Below are 25,396 nucleotides of genomic sequence, written 5' to 3'. Positions count from 1 at the left end.
TGTTTCTGCCCCTCCGGGGAGATTGTACCCGGGTTCAGTGTGTTCGTAAAGAGAGACAATACTTTGAAACTTTGAATTGAGAAGGGTCAATTCGACGTAACCGATCAATTTCTTTAACCACTTAATCCATGTTTTTTCTCCACAATATGCGAGGCTCTGTTTCTATTATCATATTCCGATAGCTGCGCAGGAACTTTCTATGCTGGTAACGCAGTTGCTGTGGTATGCGAAACATTTCATTCATTCATTCATTCATTCATTGATACCGACAGCCTATGCAGGCTAGTACAGGAGTGCTAAAATTTGAAATAAATGCGCGTTCAAAAGGGGTACGTTTCAACAACTATTAAAATCCGACAAAACACAAGCAAATACACTGGACACGAAAAAAAAAAGAAAATCAATTGATAAAAAAATGTGCGACAATTGATTCCTGAGAGACAGCTCAGATTAGTTCCCCTTTTTTTTACGTTCTCGTCGGTGCGTAGAGCAGTCATCGTAGCCGACCATGCTTGGTGTAACAAGTAGAGTTGAGTTAACGTCGTGTCTCCGGAAACGGATGGTGAACTTTCGAGCAACGAGTACCAACAAGATGTCGTCAGTAATTCTTTGACGAACATTGTTCCTACTTCGAGTTATTGATCAATTCGCTCTCACCCTATCATAAGCCTTCTGTCCCAGTTAGCTCAGTTGGTAGACCGACTGCTCCGGTGATGCGGTGGTCCCGGGTACGAACCCCGGAGCAGGATGAATTTTAAGGCGGAAGCCTTTAATGTCTCATCGTTGTAAGCAGCAGTTGTCGACAGAAAATGTCACGCTTTTCAATTGGTGGAAACGGTCGTGACGTCACAGTGCGCGAATTTCAAACGGGGCCAATTGTACTTTGGCTAGTAACCATGCGACCATTTGAAGGGATCGTATAGTGATGCTCCAAGTAAGTGGGACTGAGCTTAGTTAATTGCTTAATTACCCAATTAGCCTAATTAGCTTTACTAGTCAGGCCATATAAATAAAAAAATCTCTGCCTCTCCCGTAACCGAGAGTAGAGTAAGCATGAAATGTTTACGGGCCTAATGTCATCTCGATGGACACCCGAACCGCACCGTACAGGAAGGGAGGAACGCCACCACCCGTTCAGCGCGATGCCTTGCCATTTGGTTTTTTGAGGAAAGGAAATGGCGCAGTAATTCTCTGCCATCTCGGTGGACACCCGAACCGCACCGTAAAGCAAGGGAGGAACGCCACCACCCGTTCGGCGCGATGCCTTGCCCTTTGAACGCAGCGCTTCTCCCCCGGGCCCCTGTGCACCTGCGCAGCTTTGCTTCGATGCGCGAAGCCCCTAAGAGATCACGTACGACAACGAAGTGTACGTGGCATTTATGTGCTTTTTGCAGGCGTTATTAGAAATCGGAAATTATAATTCCGTGCATTATCAAACGCACAGCGCGACTGATATCTTGATAAACATTGAGAAGGCACTGGCAGCAGTTATTTTTTGTGACTCGTTTGGAGACCAACCGTTGCTTGCATGCCGGTCGCGTAGGAGAGCTTAGAGAGTCTCGTTAAATCTCGTTAAGTCTCGTACGGTGCCCGGATGTTCTCGTTTCAGAGCCCGGATGACTGGAATTCAGTGCCCGGATGACTCGATTTCAGTGCCCGGATGACTCGATTTCAGTGCCCGGATGACTCGATTTCAGTGCCCGGATGACTCCATTTCAGTGCCCGGATGACTCGATTTCAGTGCCCGGATGACTCGATTTCAGTGCCCAGATGAGTGGATTTCAGTGCCCGGATGAGTGGATTTCAGTGCCCGGATGATGGCTCTCGGTCTCGGCGTGACGTCACCACACTGCCGACAACGGGGGCTAAAAGCATTTCATGCTTAATAACACCGATTAAGAAATTGGTCGAACTCAGGAATCGAACCCCGGTCTTCGGCGTGAGAGACGAGCATACTATCCACTCCGCCATGCCAGCTCGATGGTTTGGAATGAACAAAGGCGCGTCTAGTGAATACGGCGTCATCACTCACTCTCATACTCCTCTATTCCCTTCCGGCGAGGTTTAGGTGTCCACCGACAAATGAGAGACAGATACATTTCCTTTCCTCAAAAACCAATTTACCGACGAGCGAGGCGTAGAACCGAATGGGCGATGGCGTTCTATGGACTCCTTGGCAGCGTTCCAAGACGCTGTCGCGTTCCACTCTTAGGGGCGAAGCTTAACATCTTAACCACACATCAGTGACCACACTTTAGGTCAAAAAAGTGCCCCCCTGAATTTTGTGAGACAGTTACTGCGTAATTTCCTTTCTTCAAATACAATTTTCATTTTCTTCATTACGGCTCCTCTTTATCTATCTTCTTTCACTCCCACTTCCTCCCTTCCTCTACGGTGCGGTTCAGGTGTCCACCGAGATGACAGAGAATTACTGCGCCATTTCCTTTCCTCAAAAGGCGTTGCGTTCAAAGGGCAAGGCATCGCGCCAAACGGGTGGTGGCGTTCCGTGGACTCCCTGGCAGCGCTACAACGCGCTGTCGCGTTCCACTCTAAAGGCGAAGCTTAAGCGTCATTAATTAGCAGTTAATTAGTATTCAGACATTAATCAGTAATTAACCATTAATTAGTGATTTGTCATCACTTAGTAATTAGTACTCAATTATATGTGACGCCACCAGTGCCACAGAAACAGCGAAGGAGGTGCGGAAAACGCTTCCGGCTCTACCCACTTTAGACAGTCAAAGTGCCCGCTGAATTTTTTTCTTTAAGTTTCTCTTCTGTTCTTTAAGTTTCTGAGAAAGAGAAAGCTCTATAGCTTTTCTTTGAAGCCGTATGGCTGCGCTTGGGTGGATACCAATAAGTAATTACACACTTATTATAACTCTTTGGTCAGTGATCCAGCTCGATGCGCTAAGCCCATAAGGGTGTCCGAAAGTAAGTGGTGTGACTATTGGCATACCTTTCTTCGTCACTGGCTCGACCACGAAATAGAGAAACGTGGAGAAAGAAAACTACAATGCATATTAAGCTAAATATGCGTGATTTCAGCACTCAGTGGCATTTAACTTTTAGGCGCCGAAAGTCGCCAAAAGAAACGGCTTTATCTGACCTCTCAAGAAAAGAAATGGTCGCATAAAACCATTCTTTTAGACCATTCTCCTAGAAAATAGTAAGCCAGAAAAAAAGTAGCCACCGGAATTTGAAATTCCCTCGCGGTAACATGATTGTTACCAGACCTGCGCGAACACGAGGTACATGCAAACAGCTTCGTACAATAAGAGTGACATCCTTTGTATCTCTAAGCAGACTCGCTTATCTGCTAGGCCTCGATGGGTCTCCACGCTAGTGAGATATAGAGAGACAACGTGCTCTAAATTGCCGGAAAGACCCTACTTAGGCAATTTTCCGAGCTTGATTCTTTAGTTCGCTCGTAAAGATAATGCAAAGAAAGAAATATGTCGACATGGCATAGTTACGCTTAGATGTACCTAACAAGCATAACGTTTCGGGCACCGCAATAAAACGCTGAGAACCGCATGTAAATGCGCTTAAGCCCTTAATCGCACTCGTCTTCACTCACACTTCCGCCTTTGTGCTGGCTGAAATTAATCGCGGTCTTACGTTGGGCAACGCTTGGTTGGCCTTGGAGAATCGGTTGGCTAGGGCAGTTAACAGGCTGGCCAAGTATCATGGATGAGTCACAACAAGAAGCTAATTAGGCGAGGTTGCGGAAACAGCGTCAGGAACCTAAATTACTCTATTCACTTTAACTAGGGAGCGAATGAAAAAAAGACGAGAAAAAAAAAGAACGAGAAAGAAGAAAGAAAGTAGCTCTGAAATGACTTCGCACCTTCGTCCGTCCGCTCCCGCGCACGACGCTCAAAGAGTCGCTGGACGCCGCCAGGACCTTCCCCACTTTCACCGCCTCCTTCAATTTGCACGCAGTTGGTGACAGAAAAAAAAAAGAAACTAAGGGAGAGCTCTCGTGCACAATTCGTGCCAAGTGGAATCCGTCCCGCGCTAACTGCTTTCGAAACGCTGCCTCCTTCACGCGGCGTCTTCTTTTGTGCGGCATCGCGGAAAGAAAAAATTAATAGATACAAATGCGCAGACGAATAAACCTCGGCCTTGGTCAAGCCTTCGTAGTAGCCGCGGGACACAAAAGCACACACAAATGCGCGTGCGAACACACACACGCGCGCGCGCGCGCACACACACACACACACACACACACACACACACACACACACACACACACACACACACACACACACACACACACACACACACACACACACACACACACACACAGACACGCACGCTCGCACTCTCACGCACACACACGCACGCACACACGCTCAAACACACACACACAAACACACATACGCGCGCACACACACGCACACACACTCATGCACGCACACGCGCGCACACACACACACACATAAACACACACGCACACACACACACGCATGCACGCACGCACGCACACGCACACACATGCACGCACGCACACAGACTTCGTGGAGAGCCAGATGTGAGCGCCATTGCTATGGCCAAGTGTTGGGCAGACGAGCTTGGCACGTAGTCAAAGGGCTTCGTGGGAATACGTTTAAGAAACGGTGTCACGTAGCGCAGATCGAAACTCTGTAGTGGCCACCTGACTGTCGCTATGCAACTAGCACAGGCGACCTCTCTGGCGTCGCGTGTCTTGCGACACCCCCTCCGGAAATTGCCGACGATCGTATCAAATTTGCCTAAGCAGGCTCGATCGAATACAGCACGCGCGGCCTTGTAGCATTACACAACGCGCGCGCCACTACTGGCGTTCGGCGATCGCCGTTAAAGATCTATGCATTCCGTTTACTCTTGAATTCCATTTTGCTTTCGGCTCCTGCGCACTGTCCGATCTAGAATTTTCTCTCCTTACACTCTCTCTGTGCAGTGTAGTATGGATCCCGCGCCTCTTTATAAAACGTTATCTCACTTTGCCTCTCCCGTTATCTCAAAAGCCGAGGAGTTGGCGAAGGTGAGATGATGGCGATAAACAGCTGCGCAGGCGTGTCTGCCAAGAAAGTCTCTGCAAAGACGTCAGAGTAGTTGAAAGCGAACTACTGTAAATACGCGCCCAATGGGATGAGCGAAAGTTACTGAGCGACGCAAGGGTTTCGGGTTTGGCGCTTTCGCTGAGGACAATGTTCCTTCGAGTGGCAGCAATTCTTAGTGACGCGGAGACACTTTCGCAGAGTTTGATGCCTGTGCGCAAAACTGAAAAGGCTATCAGAAAGAAAGTGTTTTGCCTCGACCTTTTTTGATAGGTTTAACGTTATTCCTTCCCTGGCAAAGTGACAGCGGTTGGTGTCGGAGTTATGAACCCCCATGCACGAGATCAGGCCAGTGCATGCGGTGCCTTCCTGCACCGCAAGTTAAGTCTGCAGTGAAGCTCCGCCCACATTTACGACCGCTGCACAGGATTCCTCCACGATAAAAAAGTAGCCCGTTGTTGAAACTTTTCTTGTTGCCTAAACAAGAAGCTTAGCACAACACAAAAAATATAAGCTCTAGGGTTTTGATACGTCGCTTGTTTAATATAGTCAAACATTAAAAAGCTGATATCATTTACTGTTACTATTAGCCAACGGAGTAATACAAGACGCCGTGGACCGTGGCCCATTGTTAGTAACTTCTTTTCTTTAAAGTTGTATCCTACTATAGCGACAGTGTCGTCTGTTGTGCTGGCCGACGAAATCGTGGTGAAACATTTGGAGCGAAAACACTCAAATGGCAAGGCTATGGATTACTGAGGTTTCATGCCTGGATTGTGCATACAAACACTTCACGAAGCTAAGGCCTCGTCGGCGTCTTGTTGCTGGCTGGTGCAGTTTGACCTGCTTCCCACTCACTCCAGCACACTTGCAGCAGCATGTTTCACTCTCATAAAGAAATGCAAAAACTGCCAGTTTTACCACCACGACGGGATGCGTAGTTTCCGACCGACGCTCAGATGAAAGTATTCACGTATCTGCGCAAGCTCCCATTCTTCGCCGAATACAGTTTAATCTCCTAAATACACCAGCCAAACTTTATCTGTACCGGCACACTTCCACACCTCAGTGCCCAAACTGTCCACACACATAGGCCCGTGTCCTGTGCGATGTCAGTGCACGTTAAAGAACCCCAGGTGGTCGAAATTTCCGGAGCCCTCCACTACGGCGTCTCTCATAACCTTTGTCGCTTTGGGACGTTAAACCCCATAAACCAAACCAAACCATATGCAGACATAGAACACTGCCTTACACAGCGCCACGCAACCTTCCGGTCCCCCGCCTATCCTTTCCCCCAACCCCCACCGTGGCCCATATGGCTTGCCTCCCGGGACCTGAACCTGCAACGCGCCCTCGTCACCTTGGCCCAGGACCTATTTAACGCCTAACATAAAGGCTGTTTCAATAAACGTGTCACACCACCACCGCCACCACCACGCAAGGGCTTTCATGCCATCGCTATCGTCACTGCCACTTTCTCGCGGCGGAAGACTGCAGGCACTCACCTCCATGCAGCAGCCATAACCGTTCTTACGCGGTAGCGTTGAAGGCCCCGTTCTCCAGACAACCCGGTGTCGTCGTTGTCGGCGTAGGTGTTGTGAGGGAAAAAGCACGAGCAAGGCTCTGGCAGGTGGCCTCCAGAGAGGAAACTAGGAGGCAGGTGAGGCACCTAGGTCACGTGACCTTTCGACGTCATCACAACCTGCCCACCGCATAGTGAGGAAACTGACCACCATGGTAGGTGACAGTCAAGTTAATGATTGGCCGCTTGGGAAGCGCTACCCGGGCCGCACGAGGTACACCGCTGGGTGCACCTGGAATCGCAGTGCAGAGGCGCATGGCTTAACCGCAGCACTACAGCGCCAGAAGGTGTATGAGGACTGCCAGGGATCTATGAATGTAGAGAAGGACATCCTGCATATATAGAAATTTACCCTTTACACCATCGCATCATTCCCTTAAGGCAAAGCTTAAGTCTCCCCTCCATATTTTTTCTTTTCCTGGCCGATGCGTGAGACCACTGTCGATGGCTCAGGACTTAGCGCAAAACATAGCAGGGCGTTTTTGTATTTCACCCCATCGATATGTGGGCCTCCTCTCTCGTAGTGAGCAGCAGGAGGACATATGCCACAGCCGTTGTGCCTTTGACACCGTCGAACCGGCGAGTGAAGAAACCTATTATTTCCTTTGAGGCGTTTCCAGCTCGACAAACTGCAATATCATATTAACATTCGTGGATCATAGATGTGCTCCCAGGGCCACAGAAGTCTGTAGAAAGGAGACGGGCCCGCGGATCCGTCTTCAGCAGCAGCACAAGGCCGTTGGTAGGGCAGATGCGAAAGTCACCATGCGTTCCACGTGCGGAAACGTACCGCGCTAGTTGGACTGCTAATCGGAGGTCTCCTGATTGTTGCGACACTAGCGGCAGTCAAACTGTTCAGGACTGCTCAGCATATTGAACAGCAAGATTGCAGGTGCCGCCGAGAGTTTATTAAGGCGAAAGCCTTAAATGGCTCATACTGTCGTCCGTTAATAAAGCGTGTCACACGCGTTTAACTCGGGAACTAAAAAAAGATAAAAGTGAACCAATGGTCGCTTCAGATAGAGGAGGAAAAAAATGAACCTAGAAGCCAAGTTTGATGACGTTGTATTAAGTAGCTAATTAATTATACGCAAACATGTTGAAATTGTATCGAAATTGCGACGTAGACGTCGATATAGCCACGGAAACAATGTGATGTCGCATCCACCGGAAGTCGTCACGACATAGTGAAAATTGTCGCAGAAGGGTCTGAAAAACGTCGTATATGTGTCAAATTAGATGAAAAAAATGTGCAGTCAAGCGTAATTAACACTTAAGATCCCCGAAAAATGTGTAATTTGGGTATCGATACAGCCACGGGAACGGTGTGACGTCACATCCACCGGAAGTCGTCACGGCATAGTGTTCTCGGCTTTCGCCTCTCAATACCTTAGTTGCGAATCAATCAATCAAAGAATCTTTATTTGCTCATCCAAGGAAACATTGTACAAACTATTTGGACCGATAGCCTACATGGCTAGTATCCTTGTGTCCTTGTAATTTTTAAGCCGCTCGGTAGGGGCGCCACCATCCGGAAACATCCTCATATTGACTGCGTATTATGCCTCGGTCTTGATTGGAGGTTGCTCAGCTGGTCTGACTGAACAAACTCTTGAGCCACACCAGCTCCGACATCGATGGCGCTTCGTCTGCTTGCCCCGCCGAGTGCTTCAGGCCTACACTCGACCGGGCTTGCGTTGAGAAATCCCCATTTACGAGCACCGTGGTTCTCCGGAGCGCAATAGCAACGAACTGGCACCGGGCCAGCCCCGCGGACGGCGAGCAGCGAAACAGCAGCACAGCGTGCCGTATACAAAAGCGGCGTGATCGCGGGCCGGTGTCGCCGCGGCAATTGTGTGCATCTCGAGGAAACCGGACGGCTTTCGGCGCTGTTTGTGGCGCTAAGCGGTTTCCGTTCTTTTTGTTCAGGCGCGCACGTGGAACGGTTAGCCGTTCGCACAGTGGATGTTTTTGTGCACGTGTTGTCGGCACCTGCCGCCAGCAGGTCGTAAACACACGTGCATGGCATCAAGTGCGAAAACAGCTCCGCCCCATGTTGCAAGAAGCCTCGTCTCTGAGCGTACTAGTCGCGAGAGTTGGCATGAGTTGACCAGGAGATCGCAGGTGCGCCAATTACCGGCGGTAGCCGCAAGCATAAAAAAAAAGCTGCCACTAGTATCCTGCGTAATTCAAGGGCGGGACACCTTCGCGACTTCTGGACCACATCGATAAAAGCCCCAAGCGACCTTCGCTGACCATCACCACTTTAATAACAATAATAATAATTTCCGTTACTGCACTCTGTTCCTTTCCATTTATTGCAAGTGGCCTTTTTTTTAACTCGCGCAGGAAGGGCGTCAGGCAGGTAGACACGATCGCGCCAATGCTATTCGCCGCCTGTTTACAGGAGGTACGCCTAGGTCTGAAGTGGGAACAGTTGGGGATAAGAGTTAATGGAGCATACCTAAGTAATTTGCGATTCACTAATGACATTGCCTTGCTAAGTCACTCAGGACATGAACTACAAAGCATGATCAATGAATTAGAAAGGCAGAGCACAATGGCGGGGCTAAAAATTAACCTGCAGAAGACCAAAGCAATGTTCAACAGTCTAGCGAGGGAACAGCAGTTCGCAATTGGTCGCGAGGGACTGGAAGTAGTGAGAGAATATGTCTACTTAGGGCAGGTATAGTGACGCTTATCCGGATCATGGCAGGGAAAGAACTAGAAGAATAAGAATGGGGTGGAGTGCATATGGCAGGTTCTCTAGGATCATGAAAGGCAGTTTACCAATAAGCCTCAGAGAAAAGTATACAACAGCTGTATCTTACCGGTACTCACCTACAGGGCAGAAACGTGGAGGCTAACAAAGAGGGTTCGGCTTAAGTTAAGGACAACGCAGTGAGCTATGGCAAGAAAAATGATAGGTGTAACGTTAAGGTACCGGAAGCGGGCGGAGTGGGTGAGGGAACAAACGCGGGTTAATGACATCCTAGTCGAAATCAAGAGGAAGAAGTGGGCTTGGGCAGGGCATGTAATGCGAAGGCAAGATAACCGCTGGTCCTTAGAAGTAACGGAGTGGATTCCAAGAGAAGGCAAGAGTAGCAGGGGGTGGCAGAAAGTTAGGTGGGCGGATGCGATTACGAAGTTTCCGGGAATACGGTGGCCGCAACTGGCAAAGTACAGGGTTAATTGGAGAGACACGGAAGAGACCTTTGTCCTGCAGTGGGCGTAGTTACGCTGCTGATGATGATGACTAAAAGGTTTGTCTTTCTCTTTATTGCACATGCTCGCTGGTTTCCGGTAATAAGGAACTGGGTGCGTTGCTAATTTTGAATCGAGAAGGTGCCCATTTTGTGGTGTCCTAACACTCACAGCGTTTGACTCAACCATCTAGCGACTCGTCACGAAGCGCTGGCCTCGAACTCTGAAGTGCTCGCAGCAGTAACAAATCTCTAAATGCAGTGTTTTTGGTCTTTGAGTTCGTACTTCTTTCGTTTTGGTATGACCGTTAATCATACCAGGATAATAATTTTTTTTTATTTATAACGAACGTTTGAAACTCCGGGCTCGAGTTACATCTTACGAGTGCTTGAAAGCGGCTCCATATTTTTATGTGCTCGTTGTTCTTGATTGTTGCAAAACGAAGAATACTCACTGAATAAAGCAATGGGACATAGTGCTGTCAGTCAACAATGGATCATACCAAGTGCATCGAAAAAAAAAAACAAAGTTTTTTACAGCACGTGATTAGAGTTGGGTAAATTCAGTAACGGAAGTGCTTTAACTTACCGTTTTTCAACAGCAGGGGAAACGAAATGTCTGCATCACAAAACAGCCATGCTCTTATATATAATAAAGCTAAACCCATTAGGTTGTACTCGTGCTCGCATATAAGCATTTATTTCGAACCTTCGCATAAGAGCTCTAGCGGAAACTTTGTATATGTCTGCGGAATGCGCTGTTACAGAAAGCATTATGGGATGGCAGTGGAGTAAAAAGAAGTCGAACAGCGAAGTACCACGAGGTGCGTGCTTTGCGACAGGCTTACATACATGACCGAGGTTGTGACATCGTGACCCGCAGTTACTTCCTATTAACGGAGGGACAAACACCAGCTAGCCCAAAAGGGTGTTTTAGACTGCCAAAGAAAAGGCCAGGTATTAAAAACCCATAAGCGTAGCCGATTCCAGGGCCATCTATCTCACATAATCGCATGTGGAATATTTCAGTGCATGGCCCCAGATTCCGCCCATTGCTCAGGCATACCTGCACAGCATTCTCTTTGCCTACAGCTCATGTAATCTGATGCTTTCTTTTACAACATACCACGACGACCCCGGAGAAAGTTCATATTATACACCTGTCCCCGGAACAGTTTCAGCCCATGTCGGTTCACATAGAGCTCTAGAAGAGCCGAAAACTGAGTGAGTTGGTGCATATTGAAGAAGTAAAAAACAGCGAAGCGACGACGGACAAGACAGAAGAAGAAGGTGTCCTTCTTCAGAACAGAACATAACAGAGATTGCCCGCTGAATAATATCCCGGGTTCCCTCGATAAGAAAATGTGAACTCCTCTTTTCTGTGAGGCAAAAGTCGTTTGCGGGCATAGGGATAAAATAACAAGGGAACTGTGTGAGGCGTACCACATTAACGTGAATGGTCACACGTGTGTAAGCACTGCCTCGGTGCTTCTTCATGGAGGAGGAGGAGGATGTAGAAGAGGAAAGGCAGGGAGGTCATGACTGTAAGATTAAGTATCGTGATTCCCATGATTAGAAGTGTTTGCGGAGTAGCATGCGTCCTGATTTTTTTTTTCTGGAGGATATTAATACACGTGTTTTTTCCAATAAACCTGAGTTGTTAGTCAGCGCTTGTCCTTCTTTCTTCTGTCTTGTCCGTCGTCGCTGCGCTCTTTTTTACTTCTTCTACATAGAGCTCTACGTGTAGAATAGAAACGTTTCGAATGGCTGTCCCTATGGAAACAACGATCCTCATCAAATTTTTCTATTTTGTATTATTCTTTGTCTTGCACTCCGCAGACAACGGGTCTCTGCTGCTGTGCTGCGGGAGCGATGCCGATCAGTCTCCCGCCTGCTTCTCGGTGAGCGTGGCCAGCGACGACAGATTCTACGGGCCGCTGTCCGTCACCTGCATCAACTTCGTCCGCTCATCGGCGTGCAGCGACTGCAGCGGAGTCATGCGTGCGTAACTAGCATGCTTTACTACACACTCTATTATGAAGTTGCACAATTCTGCTACAGTTGTCCGTGCAGCCAGGAGCACGGGAGAGCGGCACGGCTCAACCAATGTGCAGTCATAAAATTCATGAGCGTGAACACGGGAGCGCGTGGCAGATAGCCTCGAGCCCTACTCGTGGCGATACGCGGCAGCCGCTTTCATAAAGAAAGTGGGAAGGGAGGAGTGTTCTTCCGCTTGCCGAAAGCAGGCAAGGCGGCGAAGCCCTTTACACTGCGTTGCGGAAAGCGGCCGCCGCGTATCGCCACGAGTAGGGCTCGAGGCTATCTGCCACGCGCTCCCGTGTTCACGCTCATGAATTTTGTGACTGTACGGCAGTGCCACATTTTTTTTTTTTTTTAATTTAATGCATCGCTACGGTCTAGGTAGCGCAAGGCTAATCCCACTAGGGGTGGATTTATGGTTCCCTCTTGCGGTGGGTGATTGGGGGAAGTGTTATTTTCACCATGTTTTCTTTTTACTTTTTCGTCGTAAAAATGGCGGTCCGCGTGGTCTTGCTTGCATTAATAGAAAAAAAAATCTCGGCTGGAAAACGTTAGCTGACCGCTGATTAGCCGCAAGATTAGAACTGCGAGCCTGCTGTTTTCGCGGACTTTTCGGTATTACGTTTTCGCTCTTTTTATGTTTTCGTGCTCTGCTATGTATTTGTTGTTACCAGCTCATTTTCGGGCATATGTTTTTGTAGAATGCCCCCCCCCCCCCCCCCCTTGCGTTAATATCCTCGTGGTGCTGCAGGCACTTCAATCAAAAAAAAAATTAAACTTCGCCTGGGAAGTAGGCGAGGGGGCGAAGGGGAGGGAAGGGGGCGACCGCCCCCTTCACCAGTCCTCCTCTAAGTCCGCCCCCTGAATCCTACCTGTAGCCAACAGCAACCTCTCGCACAGCAGTAACCAAATGATGCCTGTCCTAGTAGAGTCAATAGAGTTCGCAGATAGAGAAATGATTTACGGAACATGAATACCTTCTTGCGGAAATCAGAGAACAGGAAGTGGTCGTGGAAGAGCCCCAGTGGTTAGACTAGACTTCATACTATGCACCAACCCTGACATCTTGCAGAATGTGGACGTCCTCGCAAAGGTAGCGACCACAGGATAGTAAGGTCTCGAATTATCCTAGTCTACAAAAGGGAATGGAAGAAACTAGTGAAGCGGAAGCTCATTAACGAGTTACCAGTAATAGGAAAAATAGAGGAATTCAGGATGTTGCCTAGAACAGATATTCGTCTTTATCTGAGGGCGACGACATTAATGTTCAAGCAATGAGAGATAATCCGAGAGCTATCATTACTGAGTGCGCAGTAGAAGTAGGCGGCAGGATACTTAGACAGGATACCTGCATGCTCTATCAGGTGACGAAAGATTTGATTCAGAACCGACAAAGCATGAAAGTCTCTAACTCCACAGTACAGTATATAACTAGCAGAGCTACCAAAGCTAATCAATAAGCGCAGGCAGCCGACGTAGCGATGTTTAATATCAAGAGATCAGAACATGCTCAAAAGAACAGAGGTAGCCTGAAAGCGGTGAAAAAGAAAGTAGGTTTAGGCAAAAATCAGATGTATGCGTTAAAAGACGAAGAGGGCAGTGTCATTACCAATATGAATAAGATAGTGAAAGTTGCCAAAGAGTTCAACACAAACCTATACAGTAGCCAATGCAACAGGAGGTTAATGAGACAGTAGCGGACAGCAATGGGACAACCTGCCAGTAAAGAAAGAGGAAGAAAAGAACGCTTTAGGGGCAATGAAAAGAGGGAAAGCTGCTGGTGAGTATCAGGTAAGAGCATATCGGTTGAAGGACGATGGGGAGATTATGCTGGGAAAATTAGGCACCTTGTATACGCAATGTCATGTGACCTTAAGCGTACCAGATGCTTCGAACAACGCTTGCATCATCTTAACCTATAAGAAAAGAGACGTTAAAGACTTGAAGAATTATAGATCGATCAGCTTACTGCCGTTGACTATAAGGTATTTACTAAAGTAATCGCTAATATGGTCAGGACAACCTTAGACTTCAATCAACCAAATGATCAGGCAGGCTTCCGTAAAAGATACTGCAAAAAAAAAAGATGCCAAACTAAAAATACCTTGCACCTTGGAACCCTTTGGCCGCAAACGCCCTTGCGCCATAAAAATTCACTATCATCAAGAATGTGGTGGAGCGCATTTGGCAGGTTCTCTAAGGTCATGAATGATAGTTTTGTTTGTTTGTTTTTGGTCATGAATGATAGTTTTGTTTGTTTGTTTTTGTTTGATCATTTTATTTTGACAGAACTGGTTACAATACAAGACCGAATAACACTAATATCACTAATATCCCTCGTGAGAAAAGTAAATAATAGCTGTATCTTACCGCTACTCAGATATGAGGAAGAAACGTGGAGGCTAACGAAGAGGGTTCAACTAAAGGTAAGCAGAATGCATGTAGCTATGAAAAGGAAAACGATAGGTGTAACGCTAAGAGACAGAAAGAAGGCAGAGTGGACGAGAGAACAAACGCGGGCTAATGGCATCCTAGTCGAAATCAGGAAGAGGATATGGGCTACGGCAGGGCATATAATGCGAAGGGAAGAAAACCGATGGTCCTTAAGGGTAACGGAGTGGATTCCAAGAGAAGGCAAGCGTAGCAAGGAACGGCAGAAAGTTAGGTGGGTGGATGAGATGAGAAGTTTGCGGGGACATGGTGGCTGCAGCTGGCAAAGGACAGGGTTAACTGGAGAGACATGGGAGAGGCCTTTGCCCTGCAGTGGGCGTAGTCGGGCTGATGATAATGATGACGATGAAAGATCTGTAGACTTTTATAAGGAGTGCTATAGACCTTTCCAACAAGCGCTCCTTGAGCGTCGCCATATTACTTGCTGGAGTGTGTATGCCGCTGGCACAAACATGCTGAAAGCCGCAGCACCAGCTCTCTGCACCTGTTTGCAATATTAGAAAGAACGTCTACGTCTTTTACGTCTACTTATACCCAGTGGAAAGGACTATTGTTACTCTGAAGCCATCAAGTGGCCATTTTATAAAACCGCCCTCAACCGAACCTCCTTCAACCCTGATCGCGCATGTCTGCAAAGAATGTATAATGTCTCTGATCTAGCGGGATACCATTTTTTGTTTCTTTTTCGCAAGCAGCTGAACAGTGGGTTTTTCCTTAACTGCACACAAAGCCGCTGCTACTAATCTGGAAAGTTCTCCCTGCACAGCTATTTCTTTAACAGAAGGAAAGCCATCGTCAGCTGACGTAGCAGCCGCGGCAAACGATCGGACGTGAGTGGAAAGGCTCCGATCTCCAGAAAGGACTATCAAGAGCCACGTGCCTGCACGTGTCTCGGAGGCGTGGCGCCACTCTGCTCCGTTGCGCCAGTAACAGCAGGTGCACATCACGCGACGCCAGTTGTCGTTCCGGCAGCCACCACACGAATGCAAGCCTTCTTGGCATTCATCTCGCGATGCCTGCAGCCGCTGTTCCGATGCTATCCGTCTCCTCTGCAATACATGGCGGATTGCGCAGCCCGTGTTCGCATGCGATGCGCTGAGAGCATAAGTAGTAGCGCATTTAAATGCCACTGAAGAAGTGAAATTGGTTTTGAGGGCATGAAAGGGCGTAGTAACTCTCAATTCTCGTCGGACATCTCAAATGCGCCGTGAGGTATGAGATGAAGGAAGCAGAGGAAGAGGGCGCCATAGTGGACGGCTCCGGAATGATCTCGACCGCCATGGGATCACTAATACGCAGTTACATCACACAGCGCACGGGTGCTTTTTGCCTTTCACCGGGTTCGAACCTGCGTGCTCGGGCTCAAAATCCAAGCACCCTCACCACTCAAGTATCATGACGGGCTAATACCGTTGGGAAGATTGAAGCGGCGAGTGTGTGCATGCGTGTGTGTGTGTGTGTGTGTGGTCCGTGTGTGTGTGTGCGTGTGCGCGAGTGTGCTTGTGAGTGTGTGTGTGTGCGTGTGCGCGAGTGTGCTTGTGAGTGTGTGTTTGTGTGTGTGTGCGTGTGTATGTGTGTGTGTGTGTGCATGCGTACGTGTGTGTGTGTGTGTGTGTGTGTGTGTGTGTGTGTGTGTGTGTGTGTGTGTGTGTGTGTGTGTGTGTGTGTGTGTGTGTGTGTGTGTGTGTGTGCGCGCGCGCGCGCGCGCGCGCGGTGTGTGTATAATTCACTCCGTCTCTTTAGCTTTCACAGACATTTGTGCATGAGTGCAGGTACGTATTACAGCTGACAGACGGGGAAGTTCCTCCGCTCCTCAACTCAGTATCACCAAGCACTCTAGCAAACTTCAGGCGCCGAACTGACGAGCGAAGCCGTCAGCACTTAAGAGATGTTCTTGACGCACAGGCTTCTTGTCTGCCGGATAGTCGGCCATCAACACTGGGACGACTAATGACCGACATCTTTTAGAGGCGAGGACGTTGGTGAACACAGCCGCTGATTCGCTAACATGGTCTACTGTTCCGACAGCGCTGAGTGGTTCCACTGACTTCAGGTATGTGCAGGCGTGAGCAAAACGGGAAACATCAGAAGGACAGTGACAGAAGTGCTTGTCAGCGCTATCTGCCGGCGTGTGCCCATTTGTCAACATATGCACAGTGCGCCCTCCCCAACATGTTGGCCTGCCGCCCACGCATTTCCGTCGGACGCGGCATGTATGCAGCACCTGTTAAGAATGTCGTAAACCGCTCAAAGTCATTTTCTCGCATAGGAAAAAGTGCTAGTGGTGCAATATGACCTTTCAGGCATACTTACTTCGGAGGATACGTGTGTGCGATCATGAAAAAGGACGCTTAATTAGTGCTTTATTTCTGTTATTTAGTAGTAAGAAGAAGATATTTATTCGGCCAAAATTTACAGGCCGAGCAGGTCGACCGTCAGGGCGACCAGAAGTCGCTGTTCTTCCTCCCTTCAGCGCTAAGCCAGTCGAGCCAGGTGGTGATGGATAAAGAAAGTGGGGGGTAGGAACCCAACTGCAGAGCAGCCGGGCAATAGAAGAAGCAATGGGCAAGGTCCGCATAGATACAGGGGCAGTTGGGGCTGGTACTGGTATCTGTCCTCGCTTCGGCGAGCGCGGCTTCGGCCGCTTATCTGTTTTTTCAGCAACGTCCGCTCCGGCGGACGCAGTTGTTGCTGCGACGCGCATCTTTTCTTTCCTTTTTCTCTTTCCTTTGAAATCTTAACTCTCCTCTATCTGCACGTGGCAGCGGTGGTGGCTTGGCTCGAGCCAGTAGGCAGGCCCGTGAAATTTCCTCTTCATCCTTCTCTCAGTCACAACAACAACAACAACAGGAAGGGTCCGATCGATAGCGATAGAGAAAGAGGCGGGACGAGGTGATGACTGCATTCATTTGGATGTGCCGAAGAAGGCGAGCCTTCGGCGCCGTGAGTGATGGATGAGGGGGAGGGTAAAGGCATTTGTCGAGGCGGAGATCGAGGTAAACCTCTTTTATGGTGCGGCGAAGGGTGTCTCTCCCACCGTCCTCCGAGGGTTTGGGCCAGGGTATGAATTAATCGAGGACTTCAACTAACAGAACTTTGCATTTGAAATTGATTACCTCTAGTACACATAAAATAAATAAATGGTAACAGTTGTTTTGACATAACTGTGCTAATCGGCAGGCCACTACCTGCGGAGATCCGGACGCCCATTTGTAGGAGTACACAAGGGAAAAGTTTAGATTGCGCTTAAGATGGAAAAGTTGCGAACTCGCTGTGAATATGTGGTGGCAGGTGTATCGGCACCGACTACCCGGGAAGAGGGCTCCTCGCCTACCTTCTCGGGACTTCGCGGCGGCTCTTTTTTGGTGAACTCGTAGGTCCTTCAGCCGAACGGCAGCCGGAGTTCTTCCGGTATGTCTGTCGGACGGCCGAGTCTCTCACCGCCACCCTGCCCGAGGTCGACGTCTCTCAGACGCAGGCCTCCCGCGTTTGCGAGCTCCTTGCCATCCAGGAGGCTACACCTGAACAGCTAGAGCGGAGCAGGCGGGTACGGTGGCGAGACTTGACGTCGCACTGGGTACCACCAGACGTCCGCGACTTCGGCTGGCTGCGAGGCTGGAGAGTCCTCCCAACGGGGGTCCGCATCGCCGCGTGGGGCATCGCTCCTTCTTCTCGGTGTCCCCAGTGCGGTGCGACAGAGACCCTCGAACACGCGCTTTTTGAGTGCGTCGTAGCGCGCACTTTTTGGAGGCTGATGTCGCGCATGTTTTTTGTTAGCCTCGACTCGCACACCAGGCCGCGCGACGCATTTGTGCGGCTCTTGCTGTGTGTTGGGGCCTTCGTTTTGTGGCGCCAGAGAGGCGTCGCTTCCTTGCAGGGCCGGCCTCAACGCGCCATGTTCCCCATGCTGCAGAGGGTTCGGGCGCGCCTGTTTCAACAGGCGTGTTTAGATCATGTGACCCTCCCAGAAGACGAGTTCCTGCGGCGGTGGAGCACCCGCTTCATCGCCGCCAGCGGGGGCCGCGTGACGGTGCGGCTCCTGCCGTATTGAGTGTGTGGTGCGCGGTGTCGGTGCGCGTTCATCGTATTCAGTGAGCGTGCTTCCCCGCGATGCCTGGACATTATGGACCCTTTGAACATTTTGTGCTGTGAATGATTTTGTGTGAACGGCGGCAGCAGTCGCCGTCGTGTTCTTGTTCCATAGCTTGTTTGTACCGAGCGACACTAGTCGCTGCCTTGGTGTTTTTGTCTTTGTGAGGGACTATGGTCCCTTTGTATGAATAATCAGTCCAATAAACTTCTCTTCAAGGCAGGTGTGTCGGGTGTTTTCGGTTCGTGCCGGGCCAGGCATCCGGCAACCACGTGATTATTTTGGCAAACTAGTGTTTATGTCCGCCATGTTTGTTTTGTGGCGTCGCCGCTGTCTGGCCGAAGCCCGGCGGCAACCGGCGACGGCTGTGTACCCCGCGTTGCAGAGCCTGCGTCTCCTCATCTGGCAATACCTGTCTGAAAGGCTTGCAGCGGATGGGGAGGCGCGGTTTCTGCTACGGTGGCACACACGCTTCTTTGTCGTGCATGAAGGTCGGCTGGCTATGCCGGCGCTGCGGTATTAGCCAGGCCGACTCCTCCCCCCTTTTTACCGACTATGCTGTTTTGTTCGATAATGTTGGCGTATAATTTTTTAAGGGCAAATTACCCTAAGAATGATGTGTCGAATCACCCCAGTGATTTCAACATGCAAGCAATGCAGAAATTCTGTTGAGAATGCTCAACTCTAGTACAGTGGCCACTTTTCCGTAGACTTTCAACTCGGCCTCAGTAATTCACCAACGCGAGACCATCCTGGTCCCAACACAAAATTCAACATGACATGTTGAGTCTGCTCATAAGAGGTACTACACTCTCAAGAAGAAAAGCCGGAAGAGACCGCTCTTCTTCTCAGCGGGGGCAGGCTATTTGGGCGAGCGAGTTAGCGCACGCGAGCACTTTCATCAGCCACTCTCCATCGCATCCCTCCATTGAGCCCTACATTAGTTTTTTTTTTTTCATTCGCTGCTAAATGGCCACTGATTCTGCCACGTTACATGGATGAGGCGGAAGGAACTCGAAGCGTTTTGAAATGTTAAACGGTGTCTTCTTTTCATCTAAGAATGTAACTTAAGGACCGCTCCACCGAGGAGTGTTTTGCAGTTTTCGAGGAGGAAACTTTCAAAAGGTGTCCCTACTTTGAGCCTTCAAAATAAATGATTGAAGAGCGCTTGAGGTAAAGAGGGTGGGGCGCAATTAATATGTTTCTCTAAAGATAGTCATCGTCTTATGTAAATGTGCAAGTCGCTAATTACGTTTGCTTTACCTTGAAAGGCTAACTAAGACAGGGCGATAATGCCGAATGCGCGCGTTTCGATGCCCTTCCGTCATTGGCTCTCCAACCATATTCATCTCATTCATCATCATTATTAAAAATAAGGGACCTCACCATCGTCGCTGTAATCCGTCGTAAGCGATCATTATCGTCGCCAGGTGACGACGGTGATTATGATGATATTGTGATAATTACTGTGATAATTGCACTTATGACGAACAAAAATCAACTGGCACAAGATTTTAGCGACAGAGTAGCGAAATGAAATCGATATTGCTTGCTTACTGCGTCGGCAAAACTGCCAACGTGTATGTGGGTGCGTTCGTGCGTACGTGTGCGTGGTTTTGTGCGCATGTGCGTGCATGTGTGTGTGCGTTCGAACCGGGTTCGAACTCGCGTCCTCGGACTGAGTAGCTAAGCGTCCTAACCATTTACCTGCCATGACGGGGTGTACCTTTGGAAAGTAAGAAGCGGCGAGACAATGAACAGGGTCATAAGCTCTTGCTTGCCTGTCTATTTCTATTTGTGTGTGTGAAAGGGGGAGGGGGAGGGGGGGGGGGGTCCAGAAGCCCACTGCCGTGGGCGCACATCCGGGAACCCACCGTAAAAATGCATTTCCCACCTACGAGCATTCAGCCAGCTACATTCAGTCACCTCGAACCCCCAGAAGCCTCCAGAAGCCTCCTCCCGCCCCCACCCACCCGGACCCGATTGCACAAAGTTCGTAAGCCGTCTTATTCTTATCTTCAGGCTCAACTAAATTTTGTTGAAGTCAGAAATCTTCCCTAGACGATAATTCGCTTGAGCGAATGAAAATAGAGTTTAACAAGAAAGAAAATTAAGATTTGAATGAGACTGGAACCAAGGCTGCTTCAAGCAGTCTTACCTACGCCTTAAAGCCCATCATTAACATGGTTTAATAAAAAGAAGCGGCGCGAATAGGCAAGGACGAAAACAGGACAACAGGACTGGCGCTGAACTGCCAACAGCTTATTGAAAGTAGGGAGCAACATTCATATGCAATCCACAACTCACGTCGCATTACGAGACCGAGAGTAACGTAGCAAAAATTATCAAATAAAACATCATCCATCTATTGCCCTAAAAACACGCTAAACCCTTATCTCCAAGAATCTGAAAGCGTCGCACGGCCAAACGTAACCGGAGCCAATGAACAGAAGGATGCAAGAAAACAATGGAGTAAACAACGAAAAACAAAATAAAATACTAAATCAGCAACAAGAGCAAAGCAACAGTAGCAAAAGCAGAGTCAAAAGTAAAAGTTAACAACATCAGCAACAAAGGAAAATAGCTTGGAGCAAAAGCTGAGTTAGACATGCGGACGCCGGTCGGACTCCTTGTCTATTCGCGGCTGCTTCTTTTTATTGTGCATTCTGAACAACAAGCCCAAATCAAGACCCATCTTTCAACGTTGCCCTGCATGTGCATGGTACACTTCAAGACGATCACTGAGCGCCTATTGCTCCGCGAACGTGTTTCGCGACAGAACAAATCCTCTCGACACGTTCAGAGGAGCATCGAGCAGCTCTTTGGTTTCGCCCGGGACGGCATCGCCTTTCTCATCGACATTCTTACTATCGAGCACCCGAGGCGACGGAGCGACGCTTCGAGCAGCGGTGTGCAGATCATGATCGTTCCGAAATGTTTCGCCTCCGGCTGTTATCTCATCACGGCCCGAGATGCGATCGGGACCCACTAGTCGACATCCAGTCGCACGGTACGCCGAGTTGCTCTCGCCCACTTTCGCCGCAGCAGAAATTGGATCCGGTAAGCTTATCTCCAACCTTCTAACTTTCCCTCGCTAGTTCTATTACCGCTTTCTTCTCTTGGCTGGGCGTGTTCTGGCGCCCATTTTAACTAACTGCACCGCCAGAACAACACCTTCTCGCTACAAGGAGCCGTACGATGTCTCATCAATATGCACTTGATATGCACGGAACTGCGAGAGAACAGATCGCAGGTAGCGTGAAGGTATCGCTCTCCGTGAGCGCCGTGCGTGGTTTAGTTTCGGGTTTTCGGCGAGCAAGGTTGTGTGGTGGTCAGCGTTAAGGACGGTCCTGAGGTTAGCACAACAGTGTCTCCCTTCGCACGTGCCCGTGCCAGTATGTACCTGCGCAAGCTCACACGACACCGGCCTGGGACTAAACATGACCATCGCCGTTTTATTTCCAGTCGGTCGTCACCCAACCAACTCCGAGAAGTGCACGGCGATTTCTACGCTGTCCCTGGGTTTAAGCGAATCGTGGGTGCTGTCGGCGGCGGCCATGTGAGGATCCAGGCTCATGAACGCCACGAAGAAGGGCATACGTCAATCGCCACTTCTACAGCTCTATCAACGTGCAGCCTGTGGTTAACTGTCACAGCCATATCATCGGAGTCATCGCAAGGTAGTGGGCGGCACCTACGACGCGCGAATGCTGGCTACCAGGAGTGTGGCCCAACGGTGGCCGAACGATGGCCCACGATGGCCGAACAGTGGATACCCTTGAAGACTTTGGCTTATGTCACCATTCCGAACTGTGGACATGCATCCGGCAAAAGAAGCTACAATACTGCGCACGGTACTACGAGGGTGATTGTGGAAAGGTATGTCTCGATGCTTAGGTCGAAAGCTGACAGAGGCGCATATATAATCAGTTTCTGATAGTTGCTGTACGGAGTGTCAGAGCGCCATCAACATATGAAGAGGTCGACCACAAACAGCTCTACCAAATACGCGAATGTTCTCTCATTTAGAAGAGCGAGTTGTCGGGCTAGTTTTTTGCTTTGCATGGTGAGGGAACAGCGCAGGGACGAGACACAATTAACATTGAAAGACACTCAGAGGCGCTGACTATCAACTCATAGTTGATAGTCAGCGCCCATGTGTGTCTTTAAATGTTCATTTTGTCTCGTCTCTGCACTGTTCCCTCATTGTGCTCTCATTCCTACGCGTGGGACTGTAGCCGTGGATGAATATGTGTTTAGGCGAGAGCCACTGTTCACATTTTTTTTTAGTTAAAAGTCAATTTTTTGTCTGATCAATGGTGATCAAACTTTGCTCGACAACAACAACTCATATTGCAGTTAGCGGTCTGTGCTGAGTGCTGCCTTGGGATTCTCTTCCATATTATGTGAGTCTTTCTTTCAGACTTCTGGTTCTTCAATTTATCCAACGGAGCATTGTAAACAGACTGAGTGAACCGCTCCATTAGACCTTAGACTATGGTTGCCTGCATTCTTAATGCTTGTATGGTACGATAATTCAACTAGCAATAAGTACATCAAAGCGAATGTTTATCTATTGCTCCACTTTTCTGCATTGTCCCTAGCAACACAGCTAATTGGCCCAATATTGCAAATGCATTAGCCAAGGCTGGGCCTACAAAGGACTACAGTGATACCATCCATTTTCAATATTGAGCCAATCATATGTGTTGCTTGGTGTGCTCTTAGTGCTTCGTTGAGATGTTCTGCGGAGTGAAAGCCTGCATTACTGTTTACAATACGTAACTTTGTAAATGTTAAAAATACACAGCATATATTTCACAGATAGCAGCTGGCAAGATGCATATAATATGCAAAACTTAGCTGCTTCAGGCAGCTGCATGCATCACTATCTGCACGTTACTGTTACGTTTGAATGTGACTACGTCACTTAATGGTAGCACTTTGCTTTTGCAGGGCGATAAGGCAGCTGAAGCGGGGATTCCACTGCTTGAATAAAGATGCGCACTCTTTACGAGCACCCTCCGGTAGGAGCACCGGTAAAAATTCATCTTACCTACGAGCCCCCGCCACCCATCTGCACTCTTCACCAACTTCCACCGTCCAGAAGTCTCCACCCACCACAGCCGACCGGGTCTAAAAAGCGACGGCGAAATCAAATTCAGAAGACGCAGTGAGAAAGGTATCAATGCGAAAGCGAAATGTGCAACCAGTACTGCGGACGCTGAAATGTCGCAACACATCGTATGATCGCCGGTGCATTTTTTTCTTCCTTCGTCGCAAGCCTCAGACTTGCGCAAGGAGGAACGACAATGCCACGGCAAGCTGTCCACGTGTGCCATCTTCTAACTGTCACGTCGTTCGCTCCAGCTACTGGGTTGCGACACGTAGCACTTTTCTATGACTGCGAGACGGGCCATTTCCCCACCCCGTCACTTGTTCATAAAGGCCGAGTTAATGAACGTAGCGACACCTTCTGTTTAGTTCATTGCGCCAGTCTGGACAACGTGTCAGATGCCCGTCTTAGATATATGAATAGCGAAATTGTTGTATGAAGAAGGAAGTTCTCATCCAGAAGACTGAAGGACGCGACTGATGAGATGGCGTGGATGTCGGCACTTAACCGTGGACTCCGCGACGCAGTGCTTGCTGGAGACGACCGGAATGCTTCGACTTGGCTACCTTTCCGTCAAGTGCTTGTCCTAGAACTTGAATGCCTTTTCGCTTTGATTTCAAGTTGCAGCTTCCCATAAAGAAACGTTGCAACTCGCGTCGTGGTCAATTATTTCGCGGTGCAACGTGAATTGCGCAATCGTTAGCATCCTCCTCACACTGCCCGACACGTGCATGTTTGAATATAGGTCAACACCGTGTTTAGAAACACAGGGGACTCTCGCTGATGCCAGAGCTGGCTGGGGGTAAAAGCTGCGGTTATGGCCCATAAAGATACACCTAAACAAAAGTTATTGAAGTATAGTTTTCTGATTTCACAGCGCACTTATGATGTCATCCCTTCGTGAAGAAAACCGAGTACTTCCGATAACTTGACGTGAAGGTGCGAAACGTTCACCTCAAAGGCGATATATTTTTTCTTAAATATCGCGATACTTGCGCGTGACAATCACCTCTCCTCAAGGAGTATAGGGCGAGAGTGCGACCCAAAGAAACATACGGAAGCAAAACTTTCCGAAACTTTCCGAAATATTATTTTCGTTTTACAAAGGTCGGCGAGTACTTTGAAGAAGAGTGACAAAGTATGCTATGTCATTTAAAACTCTGCTATCTTTCCGAAACGTTAATATGAATGTGTTATTGAACATACCCCCAGAGGCGCTTACCCATTGGGTGTTTCTCCGAATCGCGTAAGCTTCTCGTGGAGTCCCACATACGGCCGCATGTGCTACATTTGTCCACTAATAGAGACGTTAAAACTAGGTTTGGTTTATTGGGGTTTAACGTCCCGAAGCAACTCAGGCCATGAGGGACGCCGTAGTGGAGGGCTCCGGAAATTTCGACCACCTGGGGTTCTTTAACGTGCGCTGACATCGCACAGCACACGAGCCTCTAGAATTTCGCCTTCAACGAAATTCGGCCGCCGCATCCGGGATCGAACCCGCGTCTTTCGGGTCAAGACGTTAAAACTAGGCACCCTATATAGGAGGATGTAGAAGAGGAAAGGCAGGGAGGTTAACCGGAAGAATAATCGGTTTGCCACCCTACACGGTGGGAAGGGGTGAGGGGATAAAAAAAAAACGAAAGAGAAAAGAGAGTAGCAGAAAATAGAAGTCACCGTGAAAAGGCAGTGTTCGTTAAAGTCACAGCCTATCATACAGGCCCCAGGTTCGCGAGAAGAGGAGCAGTGCCGTGGAGGCCTTCACCGCCGACGAGCGCCGCGGCCAGTGGCCGAGAATCTTAATTTCCGTCAGTGGGCGTGGACCTAGACGCTCCAGCGCACGGCTGAGAGACTGCGTTTCGGCGCTGTAGG

At 49.0% G+C, this 25,396-nt stretch overlaps 1 long non-coding RNA gene and 1 pseudogene across 2 annotated transcripts in view; both read left to right on the top strand.

Annotated features, from left to right (window-relative positions):
- The window catches only part of LOC149336780 (salivary peroxidase/catechol oxidase-like), a 134,793-nt pseudogene that overhangs the window by 73,545 nt on the left and 35,852 nt on the right, over positions 1-25,396 (top strand). Inside the window, exon 4 of the transcript XR_016284322.1 lies at positions 11,670-11,831. The product of XR_016284322.1 is annotated as a salivary peroxidase/catechol oxidase-like (transcript). The remainder of the gene's footprint in view (positions 1-11,669; positions 11,832-25,396) is intronic.
- LOC149336781 (uncharacterized) lies at positions 21,511-24,182 on the top strand. The gene is made up of 2 exons (XR_016284323.1): positions 21,511-22,290; positions 23,368-24,182. It is a non-coding gene; the product is annotated as an uncharacterized LOC149336781 (long non-coding RNA).

This window comes from Amblyomma mixtum, chromosome 7 (genome assembly GCF_055824585.1).
Source record: "Amblyomma mixtum isolate Tamu chromosome 7, ASM5582458v1, whole genome shotgun sequence".
NCBI lineage: Eukaryota > Metazoa > Arthropoda > Arachnida > Ixodida > Ixodidae > Amblyomma > Amblyomma mixtum.
Note: the sequence above shows the minus strand (reverse complement) of the source record. Positions and strands in the feature narration are given on the sequence as shown.